The sequence below is a fragment of the Grus americana genome, chromosome 3, assembly GCF_028858705.1.
Source record: "Grus americana isolate bGruAme1 chromosome 3, bGruAme1.mat, whole genome shotgun sequence".
NCBI lineage: Eukaryota > Metazoa > Chordata > Aves > Gruiformes > Gruidae > Grus > Grus americana.
In genome coordinates, this window is record NC_072854.1 from 37751826 (window position 1) to 37775505 (window position 23680).

General features: G+C 42.1%; 1 protein-coding gene and 1 long non-coding RNA gene across 13 annotated transcripts in view; one reads left to right on the plus strand and one right to left on the minus strand.

The window, feature by feature from the left end:
* Window positions 1–23680, minus strand: part of TENT5A (terminal nucleotidyltransferase 5A) — a 63743-nt gene that overhangs the window by 23400 nt on the left and 16663 nt on the right. For 6 of the 12 annotated variants that reach the window (XM_054821022.1, XM_054821025.1, XM_054821028.1 and 3 more), the window contains 3 exons: window positions 16333–16423; window positions 14690–14802; window positions 13351–13450 (listed from right to left, as the gene is read on the minus strand). The gene's annotated coding sequence lies outside the window, so the exon portion shown is untranslated. Of the gene's footprint in view, window positions 1–6417; window positions 9073–13350; window positions 13451–13917; window positions 14017–14689; window positions 14803–16332; window positions 16424–16555; window positions 16575–16657; window positions 16920–23680 lie in introns of those variants that run through there. The other 6 variants (XM_054821024.1, XM_054821030.1, XR_008576468.1 and 3 more) reach the window with 6 other exon arrangements.
* Window positions 7053–9961, plus strand: LOC129204671 (uncharacterized). The gene is made up of 3 exons (XR_008576469.1): window positions 7053–7179; window positions 8323–8491; window positions 9793–9961. It is a non-coding gene; the product is annotated as an uncharacterized LOC129204671 (long non-coding RNA).

Here is a 23680-nt window from a genome sequence, read left to right on the forward strand (position 1 = left end):
TAATGTCAATGGTTATTAGAACTGAAAATTGACATTGCTTGTTAGTCTTACATTGAAGTTCGTATCTTCAGCAATCTGCTGCTCGTACAACATTTTGGGGTATGGATGCAAGTCTGCAAAAATGAATGCTCCTTAGTGGTAAATTATTAATTCTTTGATTCAATTTTTTTTTTTGAAAGTAGACATGCAAATGACTGCAACATTCGCAGTGAGTAAACAAGTACTCCCACGCTGCGAGAGAAGATAGGGATATGTACAAGGTGATAGCACAGCTAGTTTACTTTGAACGTCAAATTAAATAAGCTTTTTTACTGTTTGATAGATATCTGAGCTGGCAAAATGAGGGGAAAGAAGGGAAGGCAAGGCAAGGGAAGGGAAATTTTGAGAAAGACTGTGAATAGTCTTTCCAGTCACTCCTGCCTGCTTGGGACAGGGGAAGAAGGAAGCGAAGACAGAAAGAGATTATCCTCATGTTGTTACAGTCTGCCCACGAGCAGAGAAACCCCTTCCAACAAACAGTGTGTTGAAATGGATACACTCCCAGGATTTCCAGTTCCTACACACAGACCTCTGTCATCCTAATAAAAAAACCAAAGCCAAACAAACTGGCAATGACAAGAAGTCTCACTGCTCTAGATTAATCCTCCCCAGTATGCTCCAGTTGCTCGGGCTATAGCTGGATAAGCTTTAGTAGCCTCAGAGAAAATCCAGGCTATGCCAGTTGCAAAACCAATCCCAGCTGAGGACCAGGAATTCAGAAGCAACTGAAGACTGCTGACGTGCCTAGTTCATGCAGCACCTCACGTTCAAACCGATCGCTTGCCAGATTCCCACTGGCATCGGCAGGACTCAAACAGCTTGGTGATTTTGTCCATCCCAGCACGTTCGTCCATGATGACCTGGGCCTTGCACACTCAATTTCTGTCATCCAGGGCAGGATTATGCCCCAAGGCACAGCCAGGACTAGTAAAGTGGATGACCTAAGGGAGAGTACCTGCTGGTGTCACCCAGACTGCTTGGACGCTTCTCTGTGCTCCAACAGCTGCACAGGCTCCACAAAAGCACAGGTCCCCCTCCTCCCCGGGCACGGCCTGTGCCTCACAGGTGCCCTGAGAAGGGACATCCACCCCCAGCGCCTCCCGGGCACTGTCGGGGCACGCATGTGGTAACTAAGTGCTCAGTGTCCAAGAAGACCTGGTGGGAAGTTTGGACCTCTGTGGTGGTTTAACTTCAGAGACACACACAGTCGTTTGAAAGCCATTGCTCCAGCTCTTTAACATCCAGCTCTGGTTTGTTTTTTTTGTTCTTCCCTGCTGCCCAGGAGATACTACTTTTGTCGCCTCTGTCAGCACCAAGGTTTTATTTTGCCATTTTGTTCTTCCCCCTTGTTACCCAGTTCATCTGTTTTCCTCCTGTTGTTTCTTTGCCCTCGTGAACTCAGGAGCCCGGAACTAACACTTATTTCAAAAGTGATGGTACAGCCATCAACTGAAAGCAATTTTTTTTTTTTTCTCTGAGCCTTGAACATCTGTCAGCAAACATTGTGGGGGAGTGCTTGTTACCGTAACAGGTTGTGTGGAAAAACACAGCAGTGCTGCTTTCCCCTCCCCACAGTCTTCCTTGGATTTCATAAACCAGGACTGTCCTTCATCTAAGGCCTATAAAATGGGTAAACAGGGATCTTTATCAAATCAAAACGAGAGGGAACATTTTAGGGAGTAGGCTGTACAGCTAAAAGGACTGCAGGCAAACACCCCCCACCCCCCCCAGCTCTGGCTAGCTTAAAGGACAGAAATTATTGCAGCAGGCTGCTACTATCAAATCTACAAGACATAACCTCATTTATTAGTCATGTTGCCACTTATGAGAAAATGAATTAAAATAGTAAACAAAATCAAGTTTCAGAAGAGAAGTCCTGAAAATAAGTGTGTGTGACCTACCCCTCCAGGCATGTGCCGGCAGCTTGTAGGATCAGTTCTCACCCAACACCTTGTACGTGAGAAACCCCAGTGATGACAGATCGTCGCAACATACAAACCCTTAACACGTCTGCTGACGTGTGTCAATCTTACTTTAGCCTTTTCTTTACTTGCCTTTTTTAATTAGAGATACAAGGTGCAAAGAAATAAGCTGCACAAGTTATTAGACCCAGGAAAATAACAAAGACCTGATCTCATGCGCAGGAGCAACCCTGGTTTTTAACTGTAAGGTATTTGACTAAGTATAGTTTATTTAACCTCAAGGACCTTTCATGAAGGTGCTCTGTGTTCTGCTGCAGCAAAGGAAAAGTAAACATTGTAACTTTATTAAAACCATTTATTCTAGAGAGTGTCCTTCCTTAGGGTGTAAATGACCCATACCCTCCTGGCATTGCCGAGTTTGCACTTGCACAGAAAGTGTTTTGATTTAAAAGAGAGATTTCCCCAAAATCCAGGTCCACTATGGCAGGTCCACAGAGTACTGTGTGCCTGCTCCTCCCCACTTACAGATATGATCCAAAGCACACTGAAACCAGTGTGTGACTTTCCACCCACTCTGTTGGGCTTTAGACCAGGATAACTACACCTTTGTCTCTTGGACTCCCCACGGAATTCGGCACTAGCCCTACCCAGAAGGGGGAACTGCCTGATACAGGAGCTCGAGTGATCCTGGCTTAGGGCAGTCATCTTTGCCGAGCCAATATTCAGCTTGTTCTGTATGCTTAGTTTAATGGGGCAGTTTGCTGCTGATGGTGGTTTTACTGATAAATGTTTGCTGTCATGAACAGCCTGAATCTCAGGAGCTGGTTTCCTGAGCTACGAAACATCCGTGGGGTCAGAGGAGCTCTAATAGGGATTGCTGCTCCTCAAGAGTGCAACCAGACTTGGGACTATATGTGGAGATAGCAATGGGGAAGGAAAGTGGCAGGGAAGGAAGGAGGGATGACAGGGAGGGAAAGAATAATCCCAACCATCTTATTTCCCCTTCTCGCTTGTTGCTTTCTGGACAGCTTTTCTGTAACTGGAGTTCTGTCATACCAGCGAGGTCCACCCACTCTCACTGCTCTCTGTGTCCCAGTGCCAGAGAAGTGCTAGCATTAGTAGATGACGTATTTGTTTTGCAATGTGCGTGCCATAAATAATACAAAGACATGTTACCGTGTTCTGGGACTGAGTCTGTCAATTTGCTGTTGCTGTTGTATGAGGAATAAAATCAAAATAACAGCAAAAATGCAGAGGAAGCATGCTACCATTTCACCCTTGCGCTGTGCCTATGCGTCGCTTGCTCCCTTCTTCCCGAACCAGAAAGCAGCGAGCTTGGACTGGATTTCTGGTGGAGGTGCCAGATCAGACCCGTAGCACGACTGCAGGTCCTCGGCTGCGCCCGGCGCTGGTGAGTGCCGCTCCACCCCTCCCCAGGCGGAGGTTTGAGCACGTCAGCAGCCATCTTCGGGGGCAGCATTAGCACCTTGGTGCTCGCGCCTCCGAGCCGCGCAGCGCTGGTAACTCTTACGCCTTTTCCATCACATTCTCTTAGCCTCCACATGTGATGGAGAGAAGTCAAATGCAGACCGTATGTCCAGGCCAGGTCATTAATCCAGTCCTTCCTTGGCCCGGTGAGGTGCATATATAATGCCGTTACAGTATCTGTGTTTCCAAAACTGCTTTGCCTTTGGTCTCCATGGTGAGTTTTCCAGCCAAGGTAATACTCGGTCCCGCGTGAGTGGTTCTTCCGCCATCAGGCAGAGCTGTCCTCGATGGGAGCGAGCAGAGCCCTCTTTTACGCCTGTCTTCTCAACCTTTCCTCGGCAGGCAGAACAGAAAATGTGGCTTTGATTTTTCTTTTTCCCCCACAAAGTCTTAAATGCCAAAATAAATTCTAGAAAAAGTTAAATTTGAAAGGCTCTGAAGGGTTGACAAAGCTGCTGTCTCCCATCTCCTCGCCCCTAGAAAGGCGAGACCTGAATTTTTACATTGGATGCCAGAATCAGTTTTATTCAGCAGAAATCCTTTGGCTGAGTGAAAAATGCAAAATCAGACAGTTTTCTGCATGAGAAAAAGCGAATCATTGCTGCCTTTATTGCTCATTCCGTTTATTAAAACTGCTGGGCCAAGATTTATTTTTAATGAACTCTGATCAGTCACAGCCAGTGATTTCACAATTCATGTTAGTACTGTAGGCATTTGTTGCACTGCAAACAGCTCATTTGCTTATTTTCTGGAAGATATTTTTTTTCATCTGACTTGAAATTGGTCACACAGACCTCTATGGGATTTTTCAGGCTAAGTATTTCTGTTCCCATGGACAGAGGCCATATGTCAAAACCCTTTATTGTCACCAAAGACAAAAAAAACCCCTCTTGCTTTTATTCTGCTAAGTCCTTCCCCCCCCCCCTTTTTTTTTAATGTTTACTGTGCCTTGACATCCTGCCTCATGAAACCATACTTCATTCTTCTGTTTTCTCTAATATGAATGTGTGTGTCAGGGAAACAACATACTTTACAGACGGGAAAAGATAACACATAAATCAAACGGTATGCCAAAACAGAGACAGTCATAATGAAGGTTGTAGAACCACATGTTTGCATCATATCTTCTTTTTTTTTTTTTTTTTTTAAAAAAAGGAGCTGTGAAGTAGAAATCAATGTGCTCGGTCTTTAACCAAAAAAGCTAAAATGCCTTAAAAGCTTTTCGGTGGAGCAGGAGCTTTTGGACTGGATGTTAGAATGGCAAACTGTGTATATTAAAGAGTGCCAGCACAAAAAAAGAACTCTACTGTCCATTTTTTCTTGCATTTTGTTGTTGGTTTTTCCTTCATAAGTATTTTAGAAACGCAATAAATAGCTCATCAAGAAATGTGCTTCAGATCAATTATTGCATGCTTCAGGTGGTCTAAGCAAAGCTATAATCAGACATAAATAGGTTGACTGGTGTGTATTTTGCTTAATGGTATGGATAATCCTTTAAAAAAAAAAAATCAAATAGAGGCTTTATCAGCTTGGAGAGAGATGTACCCTAGGGTTTGTAACTCTCTCAGATCTTAGGCAGACAAACAAATTCTTCATCCATCCCACGACTGTGGAGTCTGGCTGAGGATTTTTTCAGGCTTCTCGGTTGCAAAGTAATGCAGAAGGGCTGCACAGCAGGGCTGGGGGCCGACACGAGGCCAGCGCCTGGCCAGCGGCACCGCAGCCCCTGCACCGCAGCCAACTCCTTCTCTTTCTCCCTGCGTTCCCCGGGATCCAGGAGAACGAAACCACTCACTCCAGAGGGGTGTTTACTTTGGTTTTCTGAAACAATTTTAAAGCAGCTTCTTGAAAACGACTGAACAAAGTATTACAGAAACAGCTTCAGATCAGGTGAGGATCACACCGTGGGGTGCTGGCACCAAAGCCCTGTTTGGGACCTGGCTGCAGGCGCTGGTGAAGCAGCAGTGACAGCCCCCAGCTCAAGCTGGGTGGCCAGCTGCAGGGCTTTGCTCACAGCCCAGGTAGCCCTATCTCAGCACCCTCCTCCTCTCCCAGGCAGCTTATCAAAGGGACATCACTCTTTAAAATGAATTGTACTACAAATCTGCACAGAGCACTGCTTTAAGAGGAGGTTCTTTGCTAAGCCTCCCCTACTTCTTTTCCCTTGCCCCCTCCTGGCATGACACAGCCTCGTCTTACTTGGGAAACCATGGCAATGGGATCATTCAGTACAACTAACTGCTGTATTTTAGTCATTCTCCACACCTTTTTCCCTTGTTTACTGTCTCGGTGTCTGTGCCGAGGCTGACTACGCAGCTGACAGCAGTGGTGTCTAATGGGATAACAAAACAGGGAAAGGACTAGCGCTTAGGTTATGCATCTCTTTGTCTGCTTGGAGGCTGAATTGTAGCCAAGATACAAATTTGGAGGATGTTGGAAGTTTAATCTCCTCTGCCCCCACAGTTCAGTCAAATACCTGTTGGCATCCCTATAGACTTCAGCATTAATAATGTTGACCAGTCTGTGAGATAATGGGTATCCACTAGTAATCCGAGTAAACTCTTAGGGAATGTAACTGCAGTCCTGGCCTCCCTATGAGGAGCCTGGCTTCAGCTAAGCCTCAAGCAGTGATTTGTCCCCTCTGTATCTGGGAAGATGGGCTGGAGAGACATTCAGAGCAGAGTGAAGTTTCCAGCTTGCCTCTGAGCTAGGCTCGAGGTACGGCCACCTTGTTAGTGGGCTGGGTTGCATTCTGCCTTCGACATCTGACCAGCACCCTGAGATGTGCAGAAACATGGACTGCCTCGACCAAACCCAGGTGTCTGGCATTTTTAGCTCATGACTTTGGCTTTGTACTAGTTTACACTTACCTAATATTACCAGAAGAGTTGGTTGCCGCTATGTTACTTTAAAAAGAAAATAAAACTTACGAAAAAATTAAAATACTTAAAATCCCATGTAACACAAATATTTGCACAGCAGAAACTTATTAAATAGATAGATCCATCTATCTAAAACGCTAATATTTGGTTTTACATAGTAGTACTCTAGCACTTTAGAGATTTGAAAAAAACCCCCATGTTGGCAGCAAAATGCATGGCTGTGCTTGTACTAGAGAGAATAATGACTCAGGCACCAAATCAGAGACACTCCTCTGTTTTGCTTTTTAACATCAGTGCTTAAGGAGATCACTTGATATGGGAATACTTACACCTGGCTAAAGTTCGGATTCATTCTTGCTTTGCTTTTACAAAACTTAATTATGTCAGATACAGAATTTTTTCTTTCTTTTCTAAGACATTTCATGCTGACTTTTGAGGAAAAATCCACATCTTCCTCTTAATTTTTAGAGTCCTTCAGAGAGAAAGGTTTACTTTTTAAAATATTAAAATAAACACTCTACATTTCAGCCTGAGAAGTTTCTGTGGGTGCCAGATCTACAGCTGTAGCCGCAGTGTGACCAGATGTCTGGGGGATAAAAAAGAGGACAACTGCTTCTGCTTAGCGGGATTCCAGGACTGACACTACACCAGCGCTCCGACAAAGCCAAGCGACACATGACCAGAGTAAAAACCACTGCCATTTTAGGCACTCCTTTTCTCCAAGAATAGCCTGTTTAACAGTGTAGAGCAGCTGAGGAGGAGTAATGCAAACTGAATCATTCCCGACGCACATGCAGAACGTCATTGCCGAGTTAAGGGATAGCCCTCCTAAACCTCTGCTCACATGGGTAAGTCCCTTGCCACTTGGTTAATCCCATTAACTTCCTCTAAGATCCAAATTCCCAGGCAGTCAAAGAGCCCTGAGCGTTTGCACCTATGGTCATTTTTTTTAAATTGGGAAATGGAGAAAGATTCTATGGGGTTTTAGGGAATACAAACCATCAGGTAGACAACAGCCTCTCTATTGGAAATTTGGACTTGGCCACTTCTCTTGAAGCTAATGGTGGCTGTGTTTGACCTGAACTAAGCCCTGCTTGGCAAATACTGCGTCTAACTCAGTGAGAGGAAGGTCAGAAATGGGAAAGCACCTTGTGCTGTGAGAGTCTCATCAGTTTTGTATTCCAGTTCTCTATTGTCTGAGATATAGACAGATAAAGCCTTTGGATACGTACTCTGGCCAAGTCAGAAACCTCAGTTCTCACTCGGATGCTCAGCTTTATTTAGAGAACAAAGTAGAGCTCATAAACTTTTCAACAAAACCTAACCAAATTTTAAATGTGTAACAAACCAGCTGAGTCTTGGATGGTTTGGAAAGTAACAATCTCAAATCTGAAAGTGTTTTATATGAAACATGCAGATCTGTTTTAAAACAAACATTGCAATAAATTCAACACTGAAGTTGTTGAGCAACTTAATAGACCTAACTTCCTCCTCTATCAAATGAACTGTTTGTATGGGACAATTAGCCTGAGACTCTGCAAACAAAACAACAAAAAAAAGGGGGCAAAATTACTTTCTCCTTTCCCTGCTTTTTCAAAGCATTGTTTGTGAGTCTTAAGGAAATCCATAGGAACTGACACAACTGTTTTAATGCTCCCTATTGCCTTTTTGTCTTCACTTTTGCAAATTGACTTGCTGCTCTATTATTTGCCTCTTAATATCACAAATGACATTAATTAAGGCTTTAGGCTCCCCTGCTTGCCAAGTTTAACAAACAAGCATACAGACTAGAAGCTCATTTGCTCAAAGGAGCACATTTTCCCATTCAGAGCCAAGTTTCAGGCTGATCCATTGTGAAAACACTAGCATAAAAAGAGCAGTTTTGCAATGGAAATCTGAACACTTGGTGTTTTTTCTGTATACCACACTAATAATTTAGTGTCCTGTTCATTCTCAGCTTCAGTCTTAACTCTTATTTTTACAATGATCAGACAAGTTCCATATGACTGCAAGGCAACAAACATCATTTATTTGTGGCTTGATCCGAGAAACCTCGTTCAGTCAAAACTACTACCGTTCCCTGGGAGATTTTGCTAAGCAAGGATTCAGGACAGAGTGTGAGGATCTTCTCAAGTCACAGGGCTGAGCAGTCTTCACAGGGTAAGTTGTGGTCACCAGCAGAGCTGGCTGAGAATGAGCTCGCTAAGGGGTCTCTCGTCAGAAGATACATGCCTCAATTTCAAAAGGAAAGGAAGCTCCAAGGCATCAGTTATGGTCAGAAAAGAGAGGACAAACCACCTGGACCAAGGGAACAGACTGGCACCAGGAGCCTTGAACTTCAGTGCTGGAAACCATAGGTTTCTGCTCCTCACCAGGCAGAGAACAGGCTTGGTGTGATTTCATACATCCTATGCAAGCCCAAAACTCTTGCTATTGATGAGTTTGATCTCTTAACAAATTATTAGTTAAACTTCTTTCATCCTAATGCAGAAAGGGCCTATGGTGTTGCCATGCACTGGAGACAGCATGCCTTCAGTCCATGGTTTAGGTGCCTCTTGTATAAGCAAAGCAGCAAATAAAATTTTGAGGTGTATCAGGGAGTTCCTCTTGCAATGGCCTTCTTGGTGCCTTCAAGGAAGCATCTCTCCAGCATTTTCCCCTTGGTATAACAGTGCAGTTTGTAACAGGGGTCAGAGGGGTTGGGTGTCTGAAATTGTTTTCATTGCAAGGATATACTGACACTGTAGAAATGAGAACCATGAGATAATTCAGTCTTAATAAAAATCCACACATTTCAGTAAATGTACAAACATTTTGACTGTAGTTGGCAAAATTTCTTTTGGAACAGATAGGCAATGTCAATGTGCAGAACAGCAGTGCCCCTTCACAAGTGATTCTTTGCTGTCATAAATTAGCTTCCCTTTTTCTCTCTCCATTACAAATATTAATCTGGGTAATTCTAAAAAGCCCAAGAGATAAATTCTGCCTGATAAACAACTCTAAGAAAGCCTGACAAATCTAGGTAATGTAGCCTCGTCAAGTGACATGGCAGTTTAGTTGTGACGCTTCTGAATCAGTATTTAAGTATTTTGGTCAGGGGTGGTGCAACAGATGATCAAACAGAAGTGGTTTCAGCAGGCTCGAGATTGCTTGAGCTTTATGTGTGGTGTGTTAGCAAGACAGCAGACCCAAGAGGCCTTTCTGAATATTTGTTTGACACTGACAGATAAGCAGTGCTGGGAATATAAGGCACCAGCTCATCTCTGAAATAACACAACAGCCTCAAGCTGAAAAGCATTTTACTGTTCCCAAATGAATTTCTACACTTCAGCATGCTGTCCCCGAAACCTGCTTTGTCACCCTTTTTTCAAATTAGGCAGTGATATAAAGTGTGCCACAGAAACAGGCTGGAGAAAATACAACTGGTATCTAAAAATAACCAGCTGCCTTTTCTCGTGCAGATATCCGGCAGCACTCAGGGAGAGCCTCGGGAAATGAAAGTGCAGAGCAGCAGCCTCCACCTCTTTGGCGTGGGTCAGCCCTGAGCAGTTTCGCTTTCCGCTTCCCAGTTTGCTTGTGGAGAAGCCAAAAGGACTGGTGATCGGTGCCTCACCCCGCACGGACACACGGACAGAGGACGCTTTCAGTACGGCTGCCGACATGTGCAAATAGGGCAAGAAAATACGGTTCTTTGCTTAGGCTCCCTTTCAGCCACAGAGAGAATTGATCTCATTGTCCCAGCTGCTCACTAAGCATGGATGCTTACATCTACACAGAAAGGCATAAGATTATTTAACTTGTAAAAACTCAGCGCAGGACCTTCCTAGGTCTTAATCCCTGCCCCTGTTTTTGAAACAAATCCTCCTTTCTTTGTTCCTTTTCTGTACTTAATTATAGTTTTTGTTGTCCCACCTAGGCTAATTCTCCTTAAATATTTATTTTCTTAGGTATTTATTTTATTGGTTTACATTGTACAATATGTCAGATACCTGGAAGGACTACTGCATAAAATAAAACCCGATAAAATATTTTTAAGGATGATTAAGGGCTTTCTTGATCTGCTGAGCTTTAGCAATCAAATGAGTATAATTCACTGCCTCTGCGCTCAGTCTTCAAAGCAATTTGTGAATAAGTAGATTCCTTTCTCTCTACAATATAATGATTCAGGAAATTGAATTTAATGGAAATAACTCTGTGAAAGACAGATTATACCCCATGAAGTTTATTTACTTGGCAGTGTTGTCATCACCAAGTTGTACTAGTGTAACTTTGCAATTGGGCCTGAACTCCATCACTAGCTGGGGACACTGACAAAACCAGGGTTAAAGAGCATTGTGGCATTTAATCTATTTCCTAGCATTTTAATATAGATATAAGCTTATAGCACCTGGACAGTCAGTATCTTGAAAACCCTGCAGTAATCCCAGAACACTCAGAAAAGTCACAATTATATTGTCTGAACATCTTAGTCGGTGGACAAAGCCCAGTTAAAACTGAGGAATATGAAAGTCCGGCAGCTTTGGGGGAAGCTACATGCTCATGGCTGGGTGCAAGTTTGGGAGCTAACTCATAAGCTGCACTTTCAAACCAGTGAAATCGTAACTGGGAGGCGGGAGTTTCTGCAGTTGATGGCAGGAATTGCCACACTCCCACACAGAGAGAGGAAACGAAGCACAGCGAAGCACCTCCTCCAAAAGACTGTAGATTTAGGTCAGTAGTCATCCACTTAATATTATAGATTAATAAAGTAAAAACAAATGTGTGTTTCTTCTTTCTGCTGGCAAAATATGTATCTATAAAATGGTTGTCTGGGCTCCTGAGACCTGTAATCACATCACAACCAGCTAATGAACATCTGCCCAGTAGGAAAAAAAGAGCCAAGACACCTCTAACTCCTGAAGGTCCCTGCTTAATCCCAGTTTGTGGCCCGTGACAGAGCACAGAAGAATCCTGACTGTAAGGAAATCTGCCCTAGATTTTTAGAAGTGACTAATGGATCCAGATGCAAAATCTGAGTCCCTTATCAGGGAGCTTTATTTTTGTCGGGTGATCTGTTCTTCCTGAAAAGAAACTATTTTTCAAGTGCCCCAAGCTGAACACCAAAGACTATTAGTCAGCTCTAAATTATAATGCAAACATGTAAAACAGATGGCTACATATATTTGTGCATGTGCTTGCAGACCCATACTTTGAGCAAATTTTTCATGTGTTCATATGGAGTCATTTGGTCATATGGGAGACTCATAATAAGACAATGGTGTTTTAAATTAAGTGTAAACTACACAACCACTGTCAGCTAATTCTGAACAGCTACAGTATTGGCTAAAATAATTGTTTGAGGATTAGAAGGATTAGCTGTTGAGATTCAGTATAAACAGATCACAGCAACAATGCAATTGCTCGGAGGGCTTTGCTCCAACACACTCATGCTGTGGCTGCAAAATGTATGCAGAGCACAAGGTCTGGAAAATGCATGCAGAGGCAATGGCAATCCATGGCTGGATGCTGGATTTCTCTTCTAACAGGACACCAGTATCCCGAGTAGGGGATATACACCTCCTCACATGTATTTAATTCTTTCTTAGGCTGGTAAGGTAACCCTGGAAAACAGCATGTCAGTGAACCTGTACTGGATATATATATATATTCAGCCACACCTACTCCACCTAAGCCTCATTATCTACAAGGCTTCAGACTGGACATTGAGCAGGAGGCAGCCCTGTCCAGCTCCAAAGAGCAGTGCTCACCTCATGCCGCATAAGCAACAAGCAGGGATCGCCTCAGAGGTGACCCAAGGCCTCTCTGGATCTGTTCATGTACGTGCGCTTTGTCGAAACAAAGATAAATCCTTGGAGTCAAAGCGCCTGTGTACAGAAGGGGTCTCTTTCTTGTTTGATCTTACAAGATATTAGTTACAGAGAACAAATGCAAACAACCCACACCATATTTAGTGTATTTTTTGTTAGGTTTAGCCTCTCTGAGATGCCTGGAACCTGGTTGTTTTTGGCACAGGCCAGTGTGCAGCATTGCATGGGTGAAGAACCCGTCCGAGTCCAAGAGGTCTTGTAGGAGTACATTTCCTCCATGGAGAGCACGTACAACAAAGTACAGAGGATTGCAGCTACTCACATGCAAACTTACTGAGCTCTGAGGGGCATCCATTTTTAATAAAATACCAATGTTTGTGCTCTCAAGTAGGCAGAAAGTAATTTCATTTCTTTTTAGTACTTTGTAGCAATTATAGAGAGGTTTCTTGGCTTTGGATTTGCTATTAAAAGCCAGTTGGTCTCCACTGTTTGCTCCTGTCCAGTTAGATTATCTTTTATTGCGTAAGGGTACATAAAAATTTGAAAAACAAATGGAAATTCATCTATTAGCAGAGTTAGAAAAAAGAAAGCAACACAAACCCTGGATGTGTTAAGCATCTCTTTCATCAGTCCACCCTCTTGCGTTGGACTGTGACCAATGAAATAATACAGCACATCAATCTTTTTCAAAAAACAATGTAATTCTTGCAACGTCTAGATGGCTTCTGGGATTTGAGACTATTTACTACAATTTCTGAAATGTTAAGACAATGTTTATGTAAATGAAAATATTTATCTAGGTTACTGCTCTCAAGTACCCGCTGAGAAACATTTTGCATTTATAGATGACCTTAAGCAACAATAGCAGCAGAAATTACCAGCAGCCAGCATTTGGGATAGGCATAAAACACTACATAAATTAAAAAAAACAATAGTCCACATTCTGTTGTTAGGGACCACCTGGTGTTCATAGTTACACAGCTTTAATTCCCATTAGAAACACAGAATTTTGCCCTTGGATTATAATGTACAACCACAGAAACTAAACTACAGCAGCTTTCCTGACAAGCAGCAACACTATTTTATGTCATCAGTGACAAGTTTTACAGAAAGTTACTGTCTACCCTTTTAGGCAGAGGTGAGGAACTTCTTTTTAGTCTTTCAGTATATCAGGATTATCCAATAACACCACAAAAGTAACTATCAACTTACCTTCCCTGGACAACTGTGATATTGTAGGTCATATGAAATCAAGTTGTGACTGTTTTCAGACCGATGGATGGAGTTTCATTAGCCTTATTAAAGGATTTGCCTGCATGGAAGGAATAAAGACAGTTAATCTAAGCATTTTCAGTGGAATAGAAAAACTTTTTTAAAACAGTGAGCAGACAGTGTTGTTCAGAATTCAAGCAGTCCTTATTCAATTTAATTTGTTCCACATCCAACTGAGCTATCAATGGATGATAAATGAGGATTTGTTTCCATTTTGCGAAACTTGAAGAGGAAGACAGCATTTGAGATCAAGTTATAGGTGAACAGTGCTTTAAGGCTAGCATCCACTTCTGGCACATGCTCTCTGGATGAAACAATGGAAAGACATGGAGAGAAATTATGTATACTCATTTGTTTATCAGATAGAAATAATAAAATTGGGAAATGGTGATGCTGCTTTCATTGTTCTTCAGTCAAGAATAAATTGTAGTTTCAGGGTGGTGGTCAGGAAGCTCAAAGCAGCTCATGCACAAAGAGAAAAAAAGAAAGCATGGAAGTGGAATCTACATGCTCGTCTCCATCCTTCCAGCACAGGACTGCTCTCTGCGGAGCACTGTGCAAGATCCTCTTCTCCTTTGCTTAAGGCAGGTTTCCACCTTCCTCAGCAGACAGCTGCAGAGCTGAATGCGGGTGCATGTGTGTGGCTGCAGGACTGACCGGCACAGACTTTGCCCCCACCGCTTCGTGCTTCTCTGCCACCTCTGCCAGTACAACTGCTCCTGCGGTTGCCCAGGCAGGCCAGGTGGGCAAACCGATCAGGTTAAACACAGCCAAAAAAAGAAAAGCCTGTTTTTTCTTAGGGTGGTCAGTTCCTCAGCCCAGAATGGACAAGTCCCAAAACATGCTGCTGGCGCTGCAAAGAGCGGGAGGATGGGAGAAGGAGGAGCGGTGGCAGAGGGTGGTGGGACATGCCTGGGTAGCAGTGCCCAGTGTCAGGAGCCTTTTCAGCCCAGCACCATTCTGTTTTCATCCCAGTGCTCCTATTAATAATCTCTCATGCCACCACACACTTCCAAGTTTGACATGACACCAAAGATGTCTTTATTCTCTGTATATATTTGCATAAGGTCATTACACTCACACCTCTAATTATTATGTGGCTCTTCTCTGAGTACATTCCCTTTGGCTGACATTTTTCCTGCCAAAGTGATTCATACGAAAAGCATCTCCCACAACCCTCATGCCGACATGAGAGAGAGACGGCCTCCCCCAATCTGCGGAGCACTGTGCTGCCCAGGCACCGCTTCATCACCTGCCTGGCAATATCTCCTGCCCTTACCTGCAGGCAAGTGACACTGGCCGCAATCTTGGTAGCCTCGGGGTCTGCCCAGGTTGCCTTTACTGCCCAAAATAAGCTGTCCTGGAATAGCTGAGACGAAAGCTGCAACAGGTCTGTCAGCATGCATACCATTAGAGGTGTTAGATCATTAACTGTATCATTGCATCTAGTCAGATGACTGGATTGTAGGGAAAATAATGCTAAAGGTCAGAAAACAGACTTTCTACTCACAGACAGCTGCAAATTGTGTTCTAGGTTGGGGGTTTTTTTGGTTTTGTTGGGGTTTTTTTTCCAAAAAAAGAACCATTTTATATACGCGTATGTGTTTTCACATATATATGCACATATATATATATATATCAGTATACATATATGTTTGTGAATATGTGTATGTGAATCTATGGATATGTATGTATCCTTATATGTATATATGTGTGGATTTACACACATACATGCATTCACATATAGGCCAACAACCAAAGTAGTTGAATTCACAGTGGTGCCAGAAGTTCTTGCAAGATTTGTTATACAGTGTTTTATGTTCCCATTTCCACCTATGGACCACTCCTCTGGCATCATGAACTGTTTTCTTCCCCTAAAATAAGAGGAGTATATATACAATAAGAATTGCATCATAGGTGTTACAGGATGACCAGAAAACTTGATGCCTGGAAGAACATGGAAGCATAAAGCCGTTTAACATTCACATCCAGGAGATTTCCACTGGATTAAAAATAGTTATTTTTGACTCTTTAAGTAAACTGTCTTTCTAAGACTGTCATTTTCTGAGAAAATGTCACACTTGGAAAGAAGGCATTTTACATAAAAGTTCTTTAGTTGAGAAGTACATTTTTCAGTTATTAAACAATCCTGACTGAACATATTCCTTGCCACGAGGGTGGTCAAGCAACGTGGCAGGCTGCCCGGAGCGGCTGCGGAGTTTCCATCCCCAAGAGTTTTCAAACTGGACTCAGCATGGCCCTAAGCAATCTCCTGCTTTAAGCAGGAGGCTAAACTAGCCCACCTTGCATTTTTTTGTACAAGCCTGTGATTTTCAGCTAGTTACCACATGGAGCAAGCGTGTGGTTTACGCTGGCCTTTATGGCAGGCTTTTAGGATTTAAAAAGTGACGAGCTAGCATACTTTTAAGCTTTCAAAGGATCCTAAAGGATTCCTATTCTCAGTTGTCCTCTAATCCCATCTTTAGCCATGTCTAATTTATTACTTTCTGGCAAGCAGCAGGCTGAAGGATGAGGACCTGACTGAAGTGGTCCAAGCTTTTGTAGCTCTCGCAGTCTCACTGAGGCACATGAAATGGGAGCTGGCGTCATGCCCCTCAGAAGCAAATTCAGCTACTTCAGCATCCCGTTCAGGAACAGAGACAGAAACACAGGTGCCGCTTGTTCCCTGTCCTGCTCTCATAAAGCTCTGGATGCCACCTGCGAGGCCTCATTTACCTCTCTCCAGCCTGACTTATCACATTTGTGAAATATTCTCAGTGAAACTCACTCCTCAAAATCCCCCAGGTCGAGCCAAGGATGGCTGCAGGGAGAGCCTGAAGGTCTGGTACCTTGACAAGTCTGTCAGGAGGATTTTCGAGGACCAACCTGCTGCTGGAGGGCTGAAGCGTGCGTGGTACATACCTTGGCCACTCTTCACGTTTTTCTTGATACTGCTCTGGTTTTTATCTCCTGCTCTCTTTTCACTTCAGTATTTCCCACCTTTCACGTTCCACTTGTGCAAAGAAACAAGACATGGTATTAATACTAATTCATTTAGCAAAATTGTAGCTTTGGCAAAAAGGGTCGTTTTCAAAGAGAGCTGGCAGCAGAATAAACATGGGAGAAAATAAAAGAGGAATGCTACCTTTTTCTCTGAGCTGCTGAAGTTGTCTTTGATCTTACTGGAGCTAATTTTTATCCAGAAGAGGAAAAGAAAACTCAAATACAAAGCGACATGGCTGTTTACCTAGAAACTGTATATCTCACAAGAAGAAAATAATCTAATTCAAAGCAGGAAAAGTCTGACGTTCTTCAGACATCATGGTATTGAAGAGAGAGAAATTCACAAGGGAAGTACTGCGAAGGTATGAGCAGCCCATCGCCAGCCTCTAACTGCTATGTGTTCTGTGCTTCTCCAACAAGAAATCAAATGGTTCGGTAACAGCCAAGAAAATCCTGGCTTGCATGTCACCATATAAGCAGGAAATTCCAGTAATGAAAATATAATCCTGCAATAAAAAAAACAAGCAGAGAAAATAAGAAAAAATATTTGCATCTCTGAGGAAGGAAGAACTATAAAGAACTATGCGCCTTCCTTGCACCTGTTAAATGCAGTAGCAAAATCACATAGTATATGACTTTTTTCCCCCTAAGGGACCAATATACTTTAGCTTTTTCTTATTGACAGTGACTGTTATAATAATCCCTTTTTTTCACATACTCATAACATTCTGGAAAAACAATTTACTTTGGGGACTGAAAATTCTTTAAATCTGGTCCCAGCCCAGAGAAATTTCTGAAAATTTGAAGAAGATGCTGTCAAGTATTTCTGAATTATGTGTAGATGTCTGTCAAAACATAAATTTCTTTAAGGTTTTCTCTCTTGTGTTTTCTCATTCACAACTTAAAACAAGGTAAATTTTTTAGCAAAAAATTTCTCTCCTATGTCTATACATTTTCATGGACAAATAAATCAGCTCCTTATAAGTCATTTGAAAATGAATTTTTAAATGTATAGCACAGTAATACATTAGAAATATTCAAAGCTAATGATGGTTATGATTGCCACACAAAGTTAGAAATTTTAGAAGTTTTCTGTGTCAGAAAATCCATTTTCCAGATGTTTACCCATGCAGAGAGGCCACAGTGAAATATTTTTGTTCATGTGTAAAGCAAAAGTAGGTAATATAAGCAGAAAAAAACCCAGAACATCACACCTCATTTTTAAAACAATAATAAAAAAGAAAATCACAAAATCACTTTTCAAAAACACTGTCATGTTCAAACATATGCAGGCTTTCAGGCAGTGTCAATACTGGAAAAAAATATTTTGCTGGTAACCTAGTCACAAAATATTATGCCATTTGTTGAATACAGGCTCTGGTCGACGTTATTGAATTTAAAGTTTCTTTAAGGAGCTTGTAAGCACGGCAGATCCTTTCCTTCCCGCAGAACTGGAAATGTTAGTGGCTACGAGCACAGGATGTGCACCCGCACAGAGATAACCTTTTGTCAATCCTGGTGTCAAATTCACATGGCCCATGCTCAGTGGAGCATCCCCAGGTGGGTGGGTGGCTGAGACTCCCTCCCCTCTGTCCTGGATCCGTAAGGCCGTGGCAGCCTGGACCCCTGACCCGAAGGGATCCCCCACGCAAGCCCCCTGAACACTGCTATTCCAAGCAAAATGTGTCCGTGACGCTGGAGCTGGAACCCTGCTCTTACTACAAATGCCTTGTGATTTTCAGTGACCACAAGTGGTCAAGTCCTTAGTTTTAAATTTCATCCATAAGCCGTGACAGGTTTACCAAGATCAAAATGAAATGCCAGAGAGGAGGGAGAGGGACGTGGATGTCTGGGAACACTAGTCCTTACAGAAGAAAAGAGTTTAAATTCCCCAAGGACTGTCTGGCTTTGTGTTTTGAATGTCGTTCACTTAAATTGGTCGCCTGGTGTAGTCGTATCTGCTATAATTGCAGCAGATTGCAGTTGCCGAAACATCTCCTGTATGCATACCCTTTTATTATGGCATATAAGCACAACGTTTCCAGTAATTTAGGGGCAGCTAAAATCTCCCGTTCCTTGGAAGCTGCCTGTCCTGCAGGAGTTTATGCAGCATCACTGGAGCAATACAAACTGGAATGAAGTACGGTAGTTACTATGTTAGAAGTTGATGTCACTAGCTATAAGGTCCTACTTGGCATTTAAAAAACCTCAGCCTGTTAAAATCTGAAAAAGAAATATACAGAACTGTACTCAAATTTCAATTAAAAAACCCCCACTGTGTTTTTGTCTCTCTCGTTGAACTCTAGTGTCAATTTGACAGTTGCTGTCTAGCCCACTGAAGACTTGTGATATATGATTTTTCTCAGCATCCTTTGAAGCAATAACTTGTTTTTTTAAGAAAAAACAGGTTCTTTTCCATCATATTCTTTCATAACAACTTGAAAGGCAGCATGATTTATGGGAAAGGAGGCCCAGAATGAGCAGCCTGAAGCCACCAAAGCATGGTGATCTCAGTGTCACTAATTTTTCCGATAATGTTTTTCAAGAAGCACCCTCTACTGGAATTGTCTTTCATTAAAAAGAGGTAAATTGCCAGCTTTCATGGTTTTGAAAGGACACTTGAGAGTCTGAAGTGACTGCAGAAACCTTGAGGCAATAAAAAAAGAAAAAATTATTTTGATTCTCATGAAATCTTAAAGCAATCCCATGATTTCCTAGGATATGCTTCATGAGTTTTGATTTTACACAACTGGTAGTACCGTATTCTTTCCCTAACTATGATGTGGCTTCTCTTTCTCATTATTTAAATGCAATATTTTATGCTTCAATAAAGACTCAGCCCTTGGAGTTAGGCAATTTAAAAAAATTTTTTACTTCCCCCTCCCCATCATTGCAGACATAATCTTGAAAATATAAAGCCTAAAAATTAGGATGTGAAGACCAAAAAACAACCAAACACCACAACAAAACAAACATCAAATAATGTGCTCCATTTTTTTTTCAAAGAATCTCTAATACTTACAGTCTTGTGGAGAGCAAGCTTATGGGGTTTGGACCCATGAGGTGAGCACTACTGCTAGTTAGCACTTGAATGAGTAATTAGGTTGTTTTTTTTCTTTTACAGTGCCTCGAAAATGGAAAGCACTGTTTGCCAACAGTGCCACATATTGTTTATACTTTTATATCCCTTTATTATTTGTATTACTGTAGAGCCGGGAAGCCTGCAGTTATCACAAGCCTGTTTCATTAGTTACTACACACAGCACAAGCGAGCCTCTTCCCTGAAGGCCCCACGGTCTAAATGGATTGCCCTGGTCAATTTGTTCAATTAAGGGGCGTTTTGTTTCACTTATCTTTGCTAGTGCAGGGGCATCAATTACGTTTTATCCAAAGATGGCCCAGGAGGCTCGGAGCGGGCATGATTTCAAGCACATGAAGGAAGCCGGTGCTCATCTTCCACTGGAAAAGGCTCTTGGGGGTGGCTGAGCTCTTGCTCCAGGTGGAGCTGGCAATAGGCAGGGAAGGCAGAGGGCTCTGCTGACTGCTGGGGCACAGCACAGCAACACTTACGGGTGCTTTATATACTCCCTGGCTATGCTTTTTACCATTCTGCAGGGCCTAAATACACACATGTACAGCATAATCCAGAATATAGCCAAGATCTGGTGGCATCTACCAGCTGTTGAGGTAGTACCTTAGCCTTCCTACAGCCAATGGGAGCTTCTCCATTGGTTTGGATAGGACATCCATGACGGCACAAACATAGCGTACAACCTTTGTGTCCCAAGCAGAACAGACATGCCCTCTCTCCTCCCCTCTCCCTTAAAAAGAAATACAAGTCGGGAAGTGTAGATAACAGAAAATTAAAAAATTCCCCCATTGAAATACTAACCAGAATAAGAACCAGCAACATAATAACATTATTGATTTGCAACCTAAGGTTTTGCAAGACCTTGCAGCTGCCAGCCATTCACAGGCATTTCAAAGCAGCTCCAAGCCGTGCCTAGCTGAACAGCTGAAAACTAGAGAGCCGATAACACAGGAACTGCTGGCAGGGACAGTCGTCTGCCCAGCTAGGAAGATATTTATTTATAGAAAAGCCTTTGAACCAGACCACTACATTTTAACGTAGTAATAACCAGTTATAGTGAATTCAAAGAGTGGTAGGGTGTAACACAGCCATGCATTATATACCCCATTGTAAATGGTCTCTGAGGGAAAGCCTGTAATTTAGGGAGGTTTGAATGGCAAAACCTGGGTCATTGTAACAGATACTTTTTCTTAGTTATTTTTATGGAGAGAATCAAAAAGAAAAACTGGCCTGAGGAAGTCAGGCAGTGCGTGTTTTCATTCAACCTTAGTTAGCTATGAAACCTCCTGGAGCTCAATCCCTCTTGGCCAAACATTTGTTTTAAGATTAATTGTTCACACAGGAACTAAACAGCAACTTGCTGAATGCAAAGCTTCTTTAAAGGAGATTTCTGTTCCTCCTCAGAATGTTTTTCTCATGTGTTGCTGGCTCTTTCGTATGTTCTGTCACCTTCGGGAAGCAGGATTCAAGCAGAACCAAGGAAATTACTTTTCTGTTTGTTTGTTTGTTTTTAAAGTTTATCCGCGTATGAGTTGTTTTTAGGATTAATATTACAGGAGAGCCTCAGGGCTCCGTTCAGAGGTCCCTGTTGCGTTGGCTCACTGCAAGCACTCGGCCGGCAGCATACCCCAGCGCGCAGCCCAGGGAGCAGAAGCCAGCCAGTGCCGTCCTCACGGTGCAGCACCACCTCAGGTAGGTGCCCTGGTCAGGCTGAAAGCTACAGGCAAGAAAACAAGAAAAAAATGTGAGGAGGGAAGCAGAAGCTCAAGTAGAGAAATTCTGCCTGCCTGGAAGTCAGCGGTCCAGCCTGGCTCCCACAGAGCTGGGTTTTTGGCCAGGGAGGAGTGTGACATAGGCATGTCCCCTAACTCAGGTGGAGAGTAAGGAAAAAAGCTTGCCCTTGCTCCCTGTATAGCCCCCAGTTTTGTCCGATCTCTTCTTCAAAAGCCAAATAAATCTTAAATCTAAGTTCCTTGAGCCATATAGTCAATTCAGAGCAGGGTATTCTTTTCCTTAGTAACCTGCGACTGAGGCCCATTTTCTGGCCAGATGTAGACATTCCCCATCTTGTTCTAGCCCCCATACCTGTATCTTACATTTCTCTTAAGCAGCTCGTTTTTCACTCCCTCTCTTCTCTACACAGATGATATGTATCATAGGCAATTTCCCTCTTTTAGTCCAAGGCCGTAAATACATATGCCTCTGTGAGTACAGTCATCAAGAGGTGAAGATTACTGTCCAAGGGTTCTGTTGTGGGTGGGCTTTGGTGAACGGCTCTAGCGTCACCAGAGAAAATGTTCCTTCACAAACGTTAGAGTTAAAAAGTGAGCGAAACAACCAACCAAAGCCAAACCTACATATTAGAAACCAAGCTATGCAAAAGTAAGATTTCTCTAATGCCATAGAGTGCTTCCAGGTTATCATCGCTGAAAAGGAAATTAAATATGGACACATTTAGTACAATACTGCTTCCTTGTCACTAAAAATGAATTCTTTTCAAATGAATTTAAGATCTCCTCATCTCCATCTGCCTACTATTTAATAAAATTCTACCCAGAATAGGTCCAAATTTTATCTGTATGATCAGTCTCAGCTCTCTTATCCTAATTTCCTGTTGATACAGAATAATCGTAACTATGAACTGGAACTCTTGTGTGAGAAGAGCAAGATTTTTGTCTGGTTTTCATGGATTATGTTTATAGACTGAACAAATTAGAAAAATAAAAGGAAATATTGACTTAACCACCACTTTTATTTACTCTTGTATTTTATACAAGAATTCTTCATAGTTCTTGTTCTCTGGCTTCCAACAGACACTTGATATCTAAAACTAACATTCAAAATCAGCATTAAAAAATGACATTTTATCGCCTAAACCCCAAAATAGTGACAAAAATAACATCTTTAAAATGGTGCAAAATAGGCTGTTGGCATCTTTTGTAGTTTTATCAAGTCAAGCGGTAAGTTACTTGTGGAATACTTTAAAATTACAAGATTCCTTTTTATCTTTTTTCTTCCTTTTTTGGGGGGAGGAATGCAAAATGGTAGAACTACATTGAATATCAGCAGAACCAAATGCTGAGGAACCCAGTAATGTTACCTACCCATGACAGCAGTTGAAAGGGAAAGCATCCCCAGTATCAGGTGTTTTAAAGAAAGACAAGTATAAGGCACATGCTATGGTGAGCCTGACTCTCATTTACTATAAATCACTTCATTACTCTGCAAAGCAACCTACCTGAAAGTGAATATTAGCATTAAATGATAATTAACCTCTCTATTATTAAAACTGAAACCAAAACCAACTAAACAAACAGAATCCAGACAATATTCAACACAAAGGGCATTGCTTAGATAATAACCAGAAAGCGATAATTAACCACTCTTCCTAGAATGCCTAATTAAACCCCTATGGTGTAGCATATTGGTACTAGCAATCTCTTTTGTAGCAAAAAAGACTATTTAGATCTATTAATTGAGTTAAAGAAACAAACCACCTATTCAATTTCACATTCCCTAAACCTGATTAAATGAAAAACATGACAAAGCAACTTCCATTGCAGCATTAGGGTGGAAAAGGAAAAGCAGATTCTAAGTGACAATCAGTGTCTCTGTGGGCTCTAGCACCAGAGTATGAATTGTAACATGAAATCTGGGTTGAGGACTGAAGGCCAGAGTATCTAGGTCTGCTACATTGTATGGTTTGATTTGGTTTAGACCATGCTTAAATCCTTTTCTGTGGATAAATTCTATAAATTCTATGATTCTATGATTCTTTTAAGGATCTAAATTAGTAATATTACCATCATGTAGTAATGTCTGGAGTTTTTCTAACATTCACATTCAAAGCACAGTCCAGTTTGTGCTCAGCGTGAGTTAAAGACCTTTGCAAATGCAGACTCTGGCTGAGTTTCACATACAGATCTTTGCTAATGTCTCCCCTATCTCAGCAGTCCAATTTAACACTACACCAAATACGCTATTCATACAGTTCTAGTACAAACAATTCAATTTGCACTAAAAGTCATTCAACAACACTTTTTTCCACCTAATCTCATGTTAATATTGATATTATATAAATACATTATGTGATCAGAAAGAAATGCAAACAACCAGTGCCCTCCGGATGATAATACCAGTTATTAACAAGAAAACTTCCAAATACATTTATTTTCC